At 46.0% G+C, this 18,616-nt stretch overlaps 1 long non-coding RNA gene across 1 annotated transcript in view; it reads left to right on the forward strand.

Moving 5' to 3' along the window:
• The first annotated feature begins 2,824 nt into the window (after positions 1-2,824).
• The window catches only part of LOC124093667 (uncharacterized), an 84,566-nt gene continuing 68,774 nt past the window's right edge, over positions 2,825-18,616 (forward strand). Inside the window, exons 1-2 of the long non-coding RNA XR_006852022.2 lie at positions 2,825-3,068; positions 3,232-3,380. This is a non-coding gene — a long non-coding RNA (uncharacterized LOC124093667). The remainder of the gene's footprint in view (positions 3,069-3,231; positions 3,381-18,616) is intronic.

Consider the following 18,616-nt stretch of genomic DNA (forward strand, 5'->3'; position numbering starts at 1 on the left):
GCCATCCCCCGCCCGATGCGTTTTACGTATATCATTTCATCTGAGCCTTAATTTTAAGCCACGTGTCCAAGACTGCAGGAAGACAAGAAAGAGAACGCCATTCAAAGCGCCGCATCCACACCAACGTATTAGGTAGCTAGGATTCGAACCCTCCTTGCTCTAAATGGAAAGGGGGGTCCTCTGTGAACTACAGTGAGAATTTTTTTAGTAGGAGAGACCTTAGCTCTTTTTAGCTTGATCAAATTTAAAGGCAATTTTTAAATCCATTTATTCAAAATACACTGGTAGATGCTTCAGCTCCTGGATGATGCTCCGGGGTCAGGGGCCGAGGGAGGAAGAGGAAAGCAAAGCCATGTGGCCTTCTCTTGTGGCTTAGAGACCTGTGGGGTCTCAGCCATGTTCAGCTTGGTGACAGTCCAGGTGTGAGTACCTGCAGCTGGGGTAAGGAGCCCTGGAGAGCCCCGCCCGAACTCCATTAGGTACATCCTCCAAAGGAGGAAGGGTTTTCTGTTACCAGACAAAGTAGCAGTGTGAGTCTGACATGACAGGCGCTTATCACTATAGGGAAGGTGGCGTCTGCCCTGAAGGAGGAGTGAGAAGAATGGACAAGAGAACAGTTCTCCAAGGAAGAGGAGCAGCAGGCTTCCATGTCTGCGGCTGGGGGAGACAGAGCTGGGGAACAGCCACAGTGTGGATTAGAAGGGGTAGGAATAAGAAGCATGGCCTTGTCCACCGTGTTGAGTTCCTGGACTTGATCCCATGGGCAATGGGGAGCCATGGAAGGGCTTAGGGAGGAAACACGACATGATCACATTTATGGTTTAGAAAGACGGTGTGGGGACAACTTTTCTAGAAGCCTGAACGGCCATGTGCCCAGGTATCAGGAGGTGCTGGGGAGACCTTCTGGTCTCAGGTGCTCCCTTGGCATATCAGAGACGACAGAGGTGAAACATCAATTGTCGTCAACGGGGAGACCTTGTGGTGTCCTAAAAAAAAAAAAGAAAGAAAGAAAGAAAGAAAAGAGAACAGAGAGCAACCACCTTGCGGGTTGCCCCAGGAGGAAATGAGCTGAAGCAGGAAGAGGACTGGCCATGGGCGAGGAGCAGCCGTGCCCTGGGGAGGGCGGCCTGACCCGCCCTGTGGATGGACAGCACGCTGGGTCTCCAAGGGAAGGAAGAGGGATTCGGCATCTTTCCCCAGTGCTTCTCCTCCTCTGCTCCTCCTCCTCCCTCTTCCAGAGCTGTCTCCATTTCCCATCAGTAGATGTCGGTGTGCGTGTGGAGGAGAGGAGAGGGAGAGATATGAAGTCATGGCGGATGCACCGCTGGTCGGAACTGTCACTCAGCACTCTGATGGAAAGGGACAGGGTCTCAGTGCTGGCATCTCTGGTGGCTCAATACTGGGAAGGACCGTTTGGAGTGGGTTTCAGCCCAGCTGTGGGCAGAGGGCTCCCTCTCTCCATCTCCCCCTCGCCTTCCCAGTCTGCAGCCACATTCTCCCCTACAGGGGTGGGCAATGGGGAGCCATGGGTACCAGCAGGGCCAAGGTCCCTGGAAGCTCTACCTGTCCATCATCGCAGCCTAGCAACCCCAGAGGGGAGCGAACCTCCTCCTCCACCCTTCAGACGGTAGAAAGGCTCTGATTGGCTTTCCTGAGTCACGTGTGCCACACTTGAGCCAATCACAGTGGCTGGAAGATGGCTTCTACGCTGTGATTGGTCAGGCTGCCTCTGTGATCGACAGTTCCTGTATAAGTACATGGACCTTGGGAGGAAAGTCCTGTAAAACCCTGAATATGTGTCAGGGGAGCCTTTATCAGGGGGTTAAAAAAAAGGGTAGGAGGGAAGCTGGGCGGGCCACAGTGATGACGTCACCACCACAAACATTCCTCCTCTTTTCTTCCTCCAGTGCTTACTGGGAGTGTGTGTGTGTGTGTGTGTGTGTGTGTGTGTGTGTGTATGTATGTATGTTACACACTCATCCTGCTAGAGCTGTGAATCGAGGTTGGGGCAGCAGGAGTTTGGGCCTCAGACGTGTCTGGAATCCAGTCCCACCCCTATTAGCTGTGTTCCTTTGGGCAAGGTACATAACCTCTCTGAACGTCAGTTTCCTCCCCTGTGAAATGGAGACTATAAATCTACCGTACACGATGGATGGCTGTGAAGATGAAATAAGTGCTTCGATAAGTGGTAGCTGCTGTAAGAATAATTACTATTATTATCGTAATGATTATTATTACTATCAGGAGGACTGATGTGGGCTGATGGAGGATTCCAAGAGGAGAACTTAGGAGAGACTCCTTGTTGGGCTTGCGTTAGAGGTGACCTCAGCCCGCCCTTTGTTTCAGGGATGGGGAGACTAAGGCCCAACAGAAAGCCTGACCCGCGTGGACAGAGCAGTGGCGGTGCCGGTCTTTGCAGGAGTCTGAGCCTGGAGCCAGTTCGCCCTGCCAGGAGCTCTCAGAAATTACGAGCCCACAAAAATGCTTTTTGGCTCGCAGCATCCAAACGGGCCCCACCCATCATGCATAGTGTCAGGCCACCCTCTTCTTGCCACTCGGCCCTGCATGGACAGGCTGGGGAGTCTGCATGTATTTTTTTCTTTTTAGATACTTTGTTCTGAAAATAATTTAGGATGACCGAGTCTCTCTGTGTGGGAGTTGAGCTTTGGAAAGCTTGTTTATGGTGCGACCTTTCCCCACGACATACGCGGGGTGTTTCCTTCTCCCGCCCTCCTCTTCCCGCCTCCGGCTTCCCCTCCCTCTCCTTTCTACTTTCTTCGCCTTTTTACCTCTTTTCTTTTTTCTCCCTCTTCTCTTTCAACAGTTAAAGGCACAGGGCCTGTGCCGGGCACTGAGCCAAGGGTGGGGTCAGAGAATCGCTCCTCTGTACCTACACACAATTCCTCAAGTTCATCTTCCATGCCTGGTGCTCCTCCAAGGACCCTGGGCACTGGGGAGGCCACAGGATGCAAACCAGACTGAGTTTCGGTTCTTACGGGGCTTCCCTGGAGTGTCTCCCCTTCAAGAGCTTGGACTTTCAGTCTGGGCCAGCACCTTCAGTGCAAAAGGTGGGTGTGGGGTGAGCGCTGGAGGTGAGAGGGGCCAGAGCATGGGCAGGGGACAGTCACTGCAGGGTCTTAGCAGGTGAGGGGTCACACGCAGACTCATGCTTGAGGGGGTTGCTGCACCCCTGGCCTCGGTGGCACCATCGGGCATGTCTACTTTCCACAGCTCTGTGCTCCTGTCCCTCTGACGGGTTTGTCCTGTGCCTCTACCAACTTACCAGCCTTTGCAGAACCCCCATCCCACCCACTGCAGACCACAAGCTCCATGTAGTCAGGATCTGTATCCAGGACAGAGTCTAGCACCTAGAATGCACAGTAAGTATTTGTTGAATTAAAAAATAATGACAGAGTGGATGAATGGTGGGGCAGGTGGGCGAGGGACGGAGGGAATGAATGAATGGATGGATGAAAACCACCTGCAGTGCTTGGAATGCAACCAGGTCGGGGAGCTGACTCTTCCTGCTGCTGCTATCTGGATCTTGTATGACACAACTACTCCTCAATGCCTTTTCCAATAGGCACAAGACCTGAGGAGTCATTTGTGGTCTTACGCCCACATACTGGGCAGAAATCATGTTCATCCTGGTGTCTACTTGGATCGATTGCTCATGCCTGCTGGGAGCTCTTGACTGAGAGACTTTGGAGGGCGGCTCTGGGCTTGGTGGAGAATGTCACTATCTGTTAGCAACACCTGCTAAGATCCCCTATGGGAAATTGTGAGCCTTGGGCTCTTGGGGCAGCTGTCCCCTGATGGTGTGGTTCCTTTGAATTCTAAAACCAGTTTTTCTCATAGTGAGGGAAGCTCAGTGCTCCCTGAGACTGGAGCTGGCTTGCGGTGGCAATTCTGCTGCTTCTGCCTGGTGTGTGCCTGGGGCATTTCCCTGTCCCATTCTTCTCCCTGTCCTTTCTGGCTTCTCACAGGCTTGATCACAAGCCCCTTGAGGGACCACTTAGCCCCATCTGGAAAATGAAATCGACAAATTCAATAGATTATTTTGTCTCTTGGGTTGAAACCAGAAAGTAAATCAACTCCCCCCGGGGGAGTTTCTCAAAAGGTAGTGAGGGACCAGCTGTTATCAAGTCGCTGGGAGCGACTTGCTCATCCAAAAGCAGATTTTTTCCAACTCACCCTCTCCCTCACCTCTCAGTAGCCACTGGGTGATGGCGTTGTGCAGAGAAGGCGGTGGCTGAGGTCTGATGAGGACAGAGTGAGTCCTCTGGCCTTGTAAAATGAGCTGGGGTGGGCAGGAGGCTGAACTGCTGGTCCTCAGCTCTGACCCACAGTTCCCAGTTTCCTTGGGCCAAATCACTTTCCACTTATTTTTAGCATGGGGCAGTAGAAAGGGCAACTGGCTGGCACTTGAAGATCAATTTCTAGTCTCAGCAAGGCTATGTATAAGCATGTGACTCTGGGCTCCATGTCCTCATCTGAAATGGAATAGGTTAACCCCATCAGCATCATCCCCTTCAGTATTAAAACCACCATCACCATAACTACCATCACCATCATCACCACCATAACTACCATCACCACTACTACCACCATCACCATCACCACCATAACTACCATCACCATCATCACCACCATCACCATCACCATCACCACCACCATCACCATAACTACCATCACCACTACTACCACCATCACCATCACCACCACCACCATCATCACCATCACCATTATTACCACCACCCCCACCACCATCACCACCTCTACCACCTCCACTCTTACCACCATCACCATCTCCACCACCCCCACCACCCCCACCACTATCATCCCCGAACATCACCATCACCACTATCACCACCACCATCACCATCACCCCCACCACCCTCATCATCTCCACCCCCCACCCCCATCACCATCTCCACCATCTCCACCATCACTCTCACTCTGTCATCATCCTTACCATCAACTTTATTTCTACCACCATCATCATCCTATTCTGAGTTCTGCTCATGGAACAAGTGCCACACGCCAGCCTCCCTGGTGTCCCAGAACAAGCTTCTCCCCATTGGACCCTCACAGGAAGCCCGTGGAAACACGTGCATGGATTTTCATGCTGTTACTCCAGTGTTACAGATGAGCAAACTGAGACTCAGGAACAGGAAGCCCTACTTTCCCAGGGAGTGGGAGAGCTCAGAGCAAACCCAGGCTGGTTCTGTTCTTAATGACCTGATCATGAAACCTTTCCAGTTCTCTTAAGGCCCATTCCAGTTTTTTTTTTTTTTTTTAAAAAAGCAAAAATTCTACTGTCTTTTTAAGTTTTGCCGTCTTCCGGGTACAACTAGATTATCTGATGTTTTCTTAAGAGCATGTTTCCTGGTGGAGCCAGCCAGAAGTGATAAGTGATGAATCTAATTTATGGGGCCATTGTTAGAAGACCTTCCTGATTTTGTCCAGGGGAAACTGAGGCTCAGAAATTCCTGCCTTATCCATGTCCACATGTAAAATTAATCCATCTGGACACCAGTTTTCCTCTAGTCAGGAAAAATTGGCAACATGTCCCTTGGTTAACTTTCCCCTTATAGGAGAAAGAAACTGGAAAGCTGGGTTTGGACTGGAGTTTCAAATCTTCCTATTTTCTCAACTTTGTGTGGTCTTGGTTGATTAGTGACCCATCTGTCTGGCCTCAGTTTCTTACCTCTAAAATATGGATAGTAGTTCTTACTTCACTGTGTGACAATACAGTAGGTGAGATCATGTATTCAAAGCACTTACTTAGTATAATACCTAGCACATGGTAGCACATACTCGCTATGTCATGATTATAATCAAGACTATGTTGTTATAATGTTTATACAGTTAATAGACATATATACATATATATTAGTATATTTGGTGTTAAATTCTTTACACAGCTTTTATTCTCTGAATATCAAATCCATTCACCGTACTAGGAAGAAAAGGCCTCAAATAAATTGAACTGGGTCCAGAATTCCCCTTATAGCTCATACTGTAGATTTTTCACATGGTGGGGTGAAGTGGGGTGGCTGGAATCACGTAGCGGGGCACCTCCGGAAGCCCTCGGACTTGTCTGTGTGTGCAGCTGAGAAATTGACTTCCCCCCAAGTCAAATTATTAATTAGTCGCCTTATTGACTAATTTCTAAGCACTCAGTTGAATTGAGAAACCAATCCAATTTGGACGGGAGAAGAGTGAAAAGCTTTAGTTCATCCATTTTTCAATTGGGCACACTTCATTGTCTGGAGAAAGACTTTGAAAATAGGGCCTCCAAGCCTGGCTCAGGCCTGGGAAGTCCAGGGGTAGGAATTATTAAGCAATCTTGTTTTATCTTCCTTTCTTCTACTACCTGATTTCCTTACAGCAGAAGAGGCTAAGAAACCCTTCCCAGTTTAAAGATGCAAAGAAAATGTTTGCAGGGCTGTTACCCCTGCTAAGGTCGAATATTCTATACTGAATGCCTCCTGCGTGTTAGTTCCGTTTACTTATTACTAACAATTATGAGGTTCCTTTATGCAAATCTCGATATCTATCAAACCATGATGATGTCACAATTGGAATGAGGCTGGTTATGGTCATTAAAAAAAATCTCTTATTTTTTATGTAACTGCTGGCTTTTAAGGACTCCTCAGCCCTTTTGCAAACAATTTTCCTGACATCTTTGCTGATAGAATATGGCTGCTATTTTAAAGGTTACGCCTACTGGGCTCAGAAGATCTCAGCTGCTTTCTGAGGGGTGAGGGACAGTCCCCAGGCTGTCGCATGGGCAGGGATCTCGAAGCTGCCTTGGAGGGGGCAACAAAGGGAAGACAGCCGTGAATTTGTCCACCTGGATGCAGGGGCCGGCACTTTCTCTTTCCTTCTTAGGAAATATGGAAGGGGCCCTGGAGCTCTGCGGGCAAGAGCTCTGGAGAGCACAGAAGTCCCCAGAGGAGTAGGGGCAGAGAGGGTGGCCAGGCTGGGCTCCCTCTCGGAGAACCCTCTTAGGGGGAAACCAAAACAAACACGGCCTGAGAGAGTTGGCTTTGCATTTGTGGGGGGGGTGGGGGGTGGTCTGGCACCACGCCTCCACCCCAAACATGCTTTCCGTCTGGTTTTATTGGCTAGTGAAAAGAATCATTTACTAGTCAAGGGCTACGCGGTGACAGAGTGATTCAGGTAAATGAGCTTCGGTCCTTATGGAGACTGTCCTTCTTCTTTGGAATTTGAGCTTTAGAAAATAAAGCCTCCTTTTCCCACTTATTCCCTCTACCCCTTGCCCCTAAGCCTTTTTAAAAGGACTTTTCTTTCCCTTGCTAAATCTCTTTTAAAAAGAGTTCCTTTTCTTTCATACAGAGGGGTTCCGGGGGGGAATTAAATTCACCAAAATATCTTAACATCATCAGGGCATCCAGAAAATTCAATGAAATCCAAATTAGGTTCATCCAAAAAGAAAAAAAAAAGTTCTTTTTTTTTTTTTTTTGGCCTGGACCCTTAAATATGTACAAATACTCCGAGAGAAAGCTTCAAAGCACATTTTAATAACTAACGACTTACCTGCTTCAACCTCCCCCCACCTCGCCCCATCCCAAATGTTTAAAATGCAGTTAAAATGTAAGCTTGTAGTCCCTGAAATCGCCAGCCGTCACCTGCACAGAAGGAGAGTCAGTGAGCCCCCTTTCCCACGACTTCCTTGTAATTAACCACCCAGGAATAAGCTAATGACCTCAAATGCACAGTGTGGAACTATTTAGCCGGGGCTCCTGACAGTGTGTTGGGTTCTATAATTCAAATCTGTAACTGAAACTTTTCACAAAGGTGTAAGCTCCCTGGCCATTTGTGTATTTCTAGGCACAGCCCCGAGGAGCTGCATTGGCCTGTTGGGGTCCCCTCAACCCTGATCCTCCAAGTTTTCATTCACTATACGTTCTTGTCACTCTCTCCTGGGGGTCTCTTTATCTGCATCCCCAGTGACGCCCAGCTGGAAGGGTTCCTAGGATTCTTTGATCCTTATCCTTTCTTGTTAAATAACCTTCTCACCAAACAAGGAATTCAGTGTCTTGGGCGTCCATCCCTTACCGGGGATCAAATGCAATATGCTCATTTCAGGTGGCAGGAAACAGAGACCGGCAGAGGTATAAAATATATAGGGAGAAACAAAAGAAGGTAACCAGGCAAAGGCCGGCCGGTGTTTAAATCATGCTTTGCTATTTAGCTGTGAGAAGCTGGAACTCAGGAAATTTGAGGTTCACCCAGACACTCTGGACTCCTGAATCTGTTGTCAGGAAAGGGGCACAATAGTGTGAATTTCCAGTCGAGCATCAGTTGGGCCTTGAATTTCCTGGGTTTTTGTTGAATCCCATCACAGTGAAATATTAGACTCTTTTTCCCCAAATATATATCTAATTTCCTTTACCGAGAGCAAAACATATTTTTTTCCCACCAACTTACAAGAAAAATACACGTTATCTTTCCCAATAGGGGATAATCTATTATTGGTGTTTTGGAGAACTTAAAAAAAAAAAAAGCCCCAAACAATGTTCTAAACCCATTTGATTGTTTTTTCTCAGATGGAAAAAAAAACTGATTTTGATTTATTATTTCATGTAGATATTATGTAGACGTTCATGTTTGACATTTCCTGAGAAATATTTCCGTCTCTGAGGTCTTTATAAAAAGCATTTTTAAAGGGACTTTTTTTTTTCTTCCCCTGTGTGTATGCATGATGGCAGATGAGGGGAACCTTTAAGGTCCTTTATGTTTAAAATGTCATTAACTTAAAAGAATTTACTGGGAAACTATGAACTTTATAAAAGACAGACATTTCTTGAGAGTCAATTGCTTTCAACAGTATTTTTTTTCAAGTCATTTTTCTATTCTTCTGTCTTCTAATTACAGAATGTTTTAAATATGAGTAATTATACCTTGACGTATCTCGTGATTTAAAATGGACCTTTGAGAATGACAGTAGAGTGATTTCTGGGTTTCGTAGTTCAATAAAATCAAAAGCAGTTAAAAAAAAAATCAGTATACAACTGGATTTGTTGTTGTTTCAAAATCAGTCATAAATAGAGACCTTCTCGGAGGGGGGAGGCCGGGTGGGTGAAATTTCAGATTGGAACGAAGTTATAACCCACATCAGGAAAACCGTGCCTTTTAATGAGAGAAATGAAAAAGACTTAATCACCCAAACTCCTCCAAAATGACACTTCAAATTACATCAGGGCTCCGAGCGGTAATGCAGAAGGAGAGTCTTTCATCTGAAAAATGAAATACTTAATGATTTCAATGGGTTCCTACCTCCCCAAATTTGAGATCTGCATCACACACAGTGTCTGGATTTCTTTCATGTCTCTAAAACATGTATGCAACAATATTTTCTCTTGTTTGTCCCCCGCCCCCCCAGTTTCCTTCAACTGCAATTTGCCTTCTCTAGAAAAGTTTGGGGGACAGGGGAGAAGAGGAGCTCTTGCAGTTCGTTAGGAAATACCAATCGGCTTTTCCAAGCTATCTGAGGATATTAATGTCGCAGCGCGTCAGATCTGCCCAGAGGCAGGAGTTTAAGATCATTTTTCTCAGCTGAGATTTAATGATCGAATATATTTTGTCGAAAGCGGGGTGTGTGTATGTGTGTGTGTATGGGGGTGGGTGGGTGGAGGAAATTTTAAAAATATAAAAAAGGTTCCAACGTATAGAGAGTTGCCTAATGAACTCGTTCACATTCTTAACGATCAGGAAAGTCGAAACCTTTCATAAATAAACAGTTTTCAACCACCTTTTCCCCAATGCAGGCAATCTTCCGTGCAGCTCCTTTTTAGCAATTTGGAGTACAGGAGATTAAAGTCTTTTAGAAATTTCCAAGGTCAGACCTCAACTAAAATAGGATTAAGGGGGTAAGGGGTAGGAACAAGAAATGAAGAGAAAGATTCGATGCCCCACTTCCCCCCTTCTCCTAACTGTCGGAAATAAATCGGAAGTGATTTCTCCAAATCCTCCTTTCTCTTGGCCAGTGGCAGCTCTTCAAAAGGTTCTGAGATTGTTTAGAAATTTTCTTGCCCCCCCCCACCTCCCCTCCCTTATTGTAAGAAAAACAGGGCAGGCGTTGGGGAAGGGGGGGGGAAGCTGGAGGTCAGCATTGGGGTCCCTTCCAGCGGGACTCCAGGGGGCACTGTGACATTAAGAACTTCGGGTAAAAGCAGCTGCGAGTTGGGTCATTACTGAAAGAAGAGCAATTTTCCAAGTCTTCAACCATTTTCTCTTCAGATGTTCCCAACCAGTGTTATAACAAAGGAAATGAAAAAAAAGGGAAACCAATTATTCCCCCCCCCCCTTTTCTTTCTGGGTTCCATATGTAATGTTTAATTTCTGCAGCGAGGAACTTGGGAGAAGAAACAGCTCTTCGGCCCCCATCTTTGTACACAGGACTCCCTCTTCTCCTTCCCTCCCTGCCTCTTTCTCGTCCCCCACCTCATAAATGTTTTCTTCTTCATTTTCCCTTCCTTCCACACCCCTCCCTTGCCTCCTTCTCCCTTCCTCTCTCCTTCTCGCTTCCATTCGTCTCTGCAAATAAACAAGCAACAGAAACCCCCACGGCATCTTTCCATCTACCTTGTTTGCATTTGTTCTTGTCCTGAATTTCATCCATCCTTTTAATCAGTTTTGCTGGATGTTGCTTGTGTTTTTCCTTCGTCAGCTTTGAGCAGGGAGCCCTGTCTCCCAGGACATTTTAATAGATCTTAACAGTAATTACGTGGGAACTTCAAAGCAAAACTATTTGTATGCTCTCTTTTTCTCTTTCTGTTCTCTCTCTCTCTCTCTCTCCCCCCCCAACCCTGCTACATCCAAACAGCAATAAAAAAATCCTTTTCAAACAGGGCATAAAATCATGTTGAAATTAGCAGCTGGTATTCTGAATACGTAATGAGGACAAAAATCTCCCCAAATTTCTAGGGGTGAAGAATGAAGGGACACTGCAAAGAAATACAAGTTTTTATTTGATGAATTTCCACTAAAAATGTTTCCGGTCATGCCTGGAAATGTCGACATTTTAGACCAGGGACCAGACAAAATTTGGGATGGTGAAAGGAGAAGTTGAGAGATACACTGAATTAGGATCCCCTGAAAGTGACTCGGGTGCTGACAGCCCCTCGCTCCCAATGTGAAGGATTTGGTTCTAGCAAATTTTTGCCTCTGGAAAGGTCATTTTTATGGCAAAGTGCACATATTTTAAACAAGAGTTTAAAATATGAAATATTACAAAAAAGCCACCCAATTCTGGTTTTGTGTATGCCTTTAATCAGAACTGTGCCACCAGATTCCAAGGGGGGGGGGAAACATTCATTCAATAAAATAAAGAGCAGCAAAGCTGGGTGTCTCATTGATGAAATGTTTTCCAGGGATCTTGACTTTATTATAAATGAGGTTTTATCTCAGGAACTAAAAATACGGGAAAGGAAGGAAATCAATGCAGGGGCTGAAAATACTAGGAAATATTAACCAAATCTTCCCCTTGCAGAAAGATCAGGAGCTGGAGGTGCTCCTGAAAGCTAGGACAAAGCATAAACAAAAGGAACTATTAGAATTCCAGAGGCTTGTTTGGTGTAGAAAATAAGTGTGTGTGTGTGTGTGTGCGCGCGCGTGCATTTCTTCCATTTCCCACCTATTTATCTAAATCTATGTAGATATCATTTAGGAAACTTCCTTGTGGTGCATATGGAAAGAGAATATTTGATTTTTGTACGCTATTGACATACCTTTTGAGGAATATCATAAATAAGACCGTGTCTTCCCTTCTTTTAATGAAAGCACCCCCCCAACCCCTCCTCTATCAATTCTGGCAACTCTTTGACTAAATCAAAATCTGAGGATTAGAAGCAAAATAAACTTGAGAGGACATATAGGCGTGGTGTTTTCTGTTTTCTTAGAAGAGGTAAAATTATCTAGAAAGGGAAACATACAGTGTTTTTTTTCCCCTCTGAGTTTTAATGGACTATAAAATTGGAATAGCTTGGAAAAGAGAAATGATTAAATATAAATGCTTATTTTCATGTGAAACGCATATTAACTTAATCTCAAAATATCCCTGCCTGAATCGAGTTCTTGCTCCCTTGGAAATGGACTCACTCCTTCATTTCAGCTTTGTTTCTCTTTTTTTCTACGTATTTATTTGTCTTTGTTACGTGAGGGTGTTGTAAAGTTACCGAGGATCATAAATCCTTTCGTAGAAAGGATTTAGGGGTCCAGGTTAAGAGTGTGCGAAATTGAAGCTCCAAAGAGTTTATTATTATTATAATAATTATTATTATTTATCGATCTAACTGTACAAGACTAATAAGAGTAATAAGAACAAGGACAGTAATTAATAAAAACAATTATAAGCTGAGTTCAAGTCTCCCAGATTTATGATCTCGCCTTTAAATATCTAAAAAAGAAAAGAAGTGAAAGAGGCTGTATTTCTAAATGTGCATTCCCAGTAATACGTAATAATGGGATATTAATACAGTAAAGACCTCGGGCTCCCGCGCCTGAAGCAATTTCGGCAGCTTTGAAATGGGGGAACTTTTTGGCCGCCTGGGCTAAGCAGGAGGGAGACTTATAGAAATGGCCAGTAGATGGCACCCCAGCCCCTGATTACGCCTCTTGGACTTGATTTTTGGTTGTGTTCTTGGTCTTTCCAACTAGGGTGTGGACAGGCACTTGGGGTCTGATTTTGGGGAGTCAACCATACCATCCAGAAGCCCAGAGAAGGAAGAAAGCAGTCGAGTCAAGGAGCTGTGTTTGGTGGTTGTTGGGTTGGACAGTTTTCTAGAACCTTGTTGGAACTAGAAGGGAACTTGGTGTGGGTGTATTTTGGCCTGCCACCATTTAGCAGAGAGAACAGAGAGTGAGCCTATGATGTTCTAGCATTTTCCAATTTCTTTCAGGCACTTGGGGAGAAAAATAGCTGGATTCTTTGGTTAGTAGTGTAATTACCACCTCTTGGTGGTAATGAAAGACATTTTGGGTTCTTTTCAAACATTTTACCTGAAGTTTCTGCCGAATAGAAATCATCACCATGAAAATGTCTGTGGTAAAGGGAGAACAGGGAGATGACCGTGTGCATGTGTGTTTGTACATGTGTGCGACATCGTTAGAGGCGCGGAAGGTGATTGACAGATGACTATAATGGCTGGATATTGGATGAAGATGAACATGAGCTCTACCATGAACTAGAATCACATGATCTGAATCCACACTGGGGACACAGGAACCAACCAAGACTTTTCATTGACCACTTCCTGGTGTGAGGCCAGGGAAGGAGTTATGCTTTAGATGCCCAGGGCATCCCATGTTACAGAATCACTGCTGCAGAGAATCTGAAATGGGAAGAGTCCTCCAAATCGGGGTGGTGGCGGGTGGACTTGCCTACCACAACTGTGGAGAAAGGGGAAGAAAAGGAAGTCTTCATTCTCCTGGAGGCTTCAAGGTCTTCATAACAGCTTCCAAGCGCAGTAAAAACCTCAATGAACTGGAACCAGGCCAAAGAGAGCCAAAGAGGCAAGTAACCAGGAAATAAGTGGCTATCAGGAATGTATTAACAGCAGAAATAACAAAACTTCTTGATGATCCATCCTGGAGTCGATATAGACCTGTTCTTTGTCTCGTTTGCATTTCTTGTGGCTCTAAATCTAGGCACTACAGAGAAATCTCTTATAGTTTGCTCAGGATGCTGCTTTGGAACTATGAAATCTGAGGGAGTCTCACCCCAGTCCTCATTCAAGAAATGGATTCGCTTCAACAGAGAAATGATATTTGCTGATGATAGGTCCTTTGTTAGGACCAGAAGCCGTGCTTGGTGCTTAACATCTATCATGTCGCTTCATCTTGGTGAACATCTGGGAGGGAATGAGTGCTATTAGCATCCTACTTTACAGATGAGGAAACCGATTCTCAGAGAGGTTAGGTCATTTGCCCAAGACCACAGAGCCTGAAAGAGGCAAAACTAGAGTTCAAAGGTCGAGGAGAGTGAGTTTCAAATTAGGATATTCAAGCATTCTTTTCTATTTTTTTTTTGGGGGGAGGACTACCAGGGATTGAACTCAGGGGCACTCAACCACTGAGCCACATCCCCAGCCCTATTTTGTATTTTTATTTAGAGACAGGGTCTCACTGAGTTGCTTAGCACCTCATTTTTGCTGAGGCTGGCTTTGAACTTGCAGTCCTCCTGCCTCAGCCTCCTGAGCTTCTGGGATTACAGGTGTGTGCCACCATGCCCGGCTTGGAGCATGGTTTTCAAAGCTAAGTTTTAAGCAGGAAAGAGTTCTCTGTTCACGAGGAATAGCCAGCTACTGAACCAAATTTCTCTTGTCCTTTACTTAAAGCAATGTCCCAGGGAAGAGACAGGTTTGAGGTACTAAACAATGTAAGTGCAGATTCACTGTCCTACAGAGATGTCATTTGGGTGGAGGCCGAGAGAAGTAGGCCATGCTGTACACCAGTGAGCTTTGCCCCCTGGGTCTCACAGAACAGAAATCTGATAAAGCGCCAGGTAGGTCTGAGCAAGCCAAGGGTAAAGTGGAGGTTTCTCCCAGGGCTTGGAATTGGGAGGGAAAGACTCTGAATCTTAAGGCCCTCTGCCACTTCGTCACTGTCATTGTTACTTGGCTTTAGTTCTTTGGTGATGTTTGGACAGGAGTACAACTGTAGACCAAAGCCAAGGTCAGAGAGCCCTCCTGTCCAGGAATTCCTGTCCTCCCACCTCCTCTTTTCACCCAACCCAGCCTGTGGCTTTGAAGTCTCATTCCAGGAGACTTGTTTCAGGAGCCAAATGTGCTGGTAAAGGCTCTGGGGCAAAGTTAGCTTGCTTGGGGAGCTGGGGACAGACCTGTTGGGCTGGAGTGACTTTGTAGGAACAAGTCACTTTCTTTGCTGGGACAATGGCTGGGGAGATTGGGCCTTCTGTGGCCCTGGGGGTGGGACTATGGGATACACCATGGCTGTCTCCATCTTTGCAGTCAGCTCTCAGCCCCAACTGAGTGAGCATGGAGGACGGGGCTTCTTTCTGCCTGGACGTGGGCTCCTTCCGCCCCCTGCTCCCACCTACACCCTCTTCCCATTGACTAACGGCTACTCAGTGAGGGCCTGGGAGGGCCTGGGCTTTCAGAGTCAGCACTTTGGGGGCTCAGGTGTGGCGGAGATGCTGAGCAGCCAGGGGCATCTATAATAGAGCCGGCAGAGTTGGGGCTGGGGCAGGGCTGTAACTGCAGAGAGGGGGCAATGAACGCAATCCTTCCTGTGGAGGTGCAGGGAGGAAGCTGGAAAGGCCTCATGGAGGAGGTGACATTGCAGCCGATGTCAGGCAGAATTCGCCAGGGGAAGAAAATGCGGAAACAGAGGCTATTTAGGTAGACAGAGGAGCACGTGCAGGGGGCTGGTGGTGAAGGGGGCGTGAGATCCTGGAAGTAGCAGAGAAGCCAGCATCTGTGACAAAGGTGTAGGCAAGGGCTCTGTGAGCCACACAAAGGTGTCCATTCATTGTTACCCAGGTGGCAAAGGGAACCAGCAAAGGATTTAGGGCAAAGGGCTGACTCAACCAGCTCCAGCAATGGCTCCATGGGTTTGGAGAATCGTGTTTTCTTACAGAGCATCGTCTCTCCAAAATACAGATGCCTTCTCCACCTATAGCTACTGCTGTCCTGGGATCTGAGATGCTGACATGAAACCAAGAGCTTCTGGTCAGAGCTGAGTGGTAACATCAAACCCAAGCCGTGCACAGGGGCCAGAATGCCCATCCCAGAAGCCACCCAGAGCAGGAAGAAATAAAACAAACCCAATGAAACTGTATCTTAGGGACTGCTCTGCGTTCTATTTTGGGGAGGGGAAACTAGATGGCAATGAGAAATGATTCTTGGCAGTTCACCGTGAACAGCCAACATTGGAAAAAAAAAAAAAACAACAAAAAACAAAACTTTAAAGCAGATGATTTTTACTCCCCGCCTAAAGTGGACCTGACACTGTGATCCTCATTTTTACCAAGGGGAAACATCTTGCATGTTGTGGCTGAGTTCTCCCCGCCCCGGCTGTCCTTCCCCAATGGAAATAATTGGGGGAGAGAGGACTGGGAACACAGGCTTTGATGTTTGGGGGAGGGGGGAGACCTTTTCAGCAAATGTCCGTGGCAGACACAGCGATTGAGAGAGGCACATCCGCTTTGGAAAATGCCTGCTAATTAAATGAATGTTTTCAACTAGAAAGCATGTCTGAGCCGTTAAGATGCATCCCCGACCAAGTTGGAAGGAATGCTTCAGATGTTGGCCTGAAATGGAAGTTTCTTGGAGCTTTTCATATACCTTGGTCCCCCCCAAAACCTCAGATATCACCTCTCATTCATTCATTCATTCACTCATTCAAAAATGTCTGTGCTGGGTGCTGGGTGTTTAGTGTGCACCTGGCCATCCAGCTCCCTGCCTTTGTGGGAACTCATGTTCTAGTGGGTAGGACAGATCTTTACGAAGGGTTCTTTTGTGTCAAACTTTCTTCCCAGTAAACATGAATCAACAAGCAATAAACTGGGTCTTTAAAGACTGGCATAGCCGGATCCTAGTCCAGTCTTTCCTGTTTAGGAGCTTGTGTGATCTCGAATGCTTGCTTAGGCTCTTCCAAGTCTGTCTCCCCATCTATAAAATGGTCACAAACCAGTACCTATCTTTTAGGATGAGGATGAGTATTAAATAAGATAGTACATGGAAAGGGTTCATCCAGTCTAGGGTTCGGGCTACACCATGAACTTGGCACAAGCAGCTTATGCTCATTATCAAGGGCAAGGGTATCAAAATAGTTTTGGAAGGTAGATTCTCGCTCATTGTAAAAAAAACAACCAACCAACCAAACAAACAAACAAAAAAAACCCTCAACTGATTCGCCCCTCAAAGAAATAGTAGAGATCCCCCCTGGCCAACCCCGCTTAGGTATTAGGAACAGTTGCAGGTGACTCCCACCAGGCTCTAGGGAGCTTGAGCAGGAAGAGAGAATCTACTGACCCGACAGGCTGAAAAGCCCGGGATAGAGCTATCTTCACACGGAGTTGGGTCCCAAGCTTCAAGACAGACCTTCAGCTTCTGGCTCTCACCTCTCAGCTCCGCTTCCATGGTGTAGGATTTACCCTTGGCCTCTGGCTAGATGGTCCTCCGCACCTCCGCACTTGGCTCTCGTCAGCGGAACCACAGGTATTTGTTCAGACTTCCAGGCAAGGCTTAGGATTGACTATTATTGGCTAGCCTGGGTCACGTGCCCAAACTGAATGGCTTGGTGTATGTGGGGTGCCCTTCTTTTATTGGCTGGCCTGAACCACATGTTCGACCTGAAGCACTTGGGGGGTGGTACCCTTCTCTTATTGGCTGGCCTGGGCCATGTGCTCAATCTGAAGGGGGGGGGTACTGTTCTGTTATTGGCTGGCCTGGGCCACGTGCTCAATTTGAAGCGCTTGTGGGGGTGGTACCCTTTTTTTATTGGCTGGCCTGGGCCATGTGCTCAATCTGAATGGCTTGGGGGGTGGTGCCCTTCTCTTATTGGCTGGCCTGGACCACATTTTCATCTCTGAATTGAGACTCAGATAGGAGCTAGGGTGGATTGCCTAAGAGGAGTCTCTGGTAGTCAAGACCAAAAGATGTTGATCTCGTGCTACCCAGAGGGTTTTACCCTTTGTAGAGGGCGCTTTTTATTTTTAGGTATGTCTGTGTTGCTGTCTCCGGTGCATGTATATTCTTCTAGAGTTACTTATGTGTATATATGTTTTCCCCCAAAGTGGGAAATTTGCTTTATTCACTTAAGAAATATGTAAATATGTCATGGTACGTCAGTACATGGAGATACGCTGTGTTATTGTAAATAAAAATTTTAAAACTCAAAGGGTGCTAGAACTTATTGACAGCAAGTTCAGAGGGTCTTGATCAAGGTCACACAGCAATGACTCCTCTGACCCTTGAGTTGGGTTGCCTCTTCTGTCTTTAAGTTCTTCCACTGACCTCATTGAGCTCTGGGAGGCTGGGGTCCAGGAGACAGACACTCATGTATGATATCCAGAGCTCGAGGTGAGGCAAGCTGGATTTTTCTTTGAAGAAAGCTGTTTTTGTTTTGTTTTGCATCTGTGTTTGGCCTTAACTATTATTGTGTACAAAGAGCTAAATCTGACTTGTGTTCTGGGAATGAAAGTGTTGAACAAGAGACTCCTTGAAGAATATGAAATTAAATGACAATTACTGGTAAGATCTGCTTTAAGAAAAACACTTTAAGAGAAAGAGAGAGACATACATATATATATACACACACACATAAATATGAAATAGATCATATATATGTATATATATTTATATTTACTATATGTATTTCTATTTACACACACCTCACATATATACACATACACATATATATGCACATATACACATATGTATGTATGTGTGTGTAAATTGGCTGGGAACAAGGTCTCAGACACACAGAAATCTGTAATGTCCTAAACCAGGAGTTCACTGCCCTGATTTTTATTCATGGAAGAGCTTGTTAGATCTGTGCTGTCCAATACCATTAGCCCTAGGTGGCTGTTTAAATTTAGATTCAAGAAAATTAAAAGTTC

This window comes from Marmota monax, unplaced genomic scaffold, assembly GCF_021218885.2.
Source record: "Marmota monax isolate L192 unplaced genomic scaffold, Marmota_monax_Labrador192_F-V1.1 WCK01_AAM20220418_F8-fsc00092, whole genome shotgun sequence".
Taxonomy (NCBI): Eukaryota; Metazoa; Chordata; class Mammalia; order Rodentia; family Sciuridae; genus Marmota; species Marmota monax.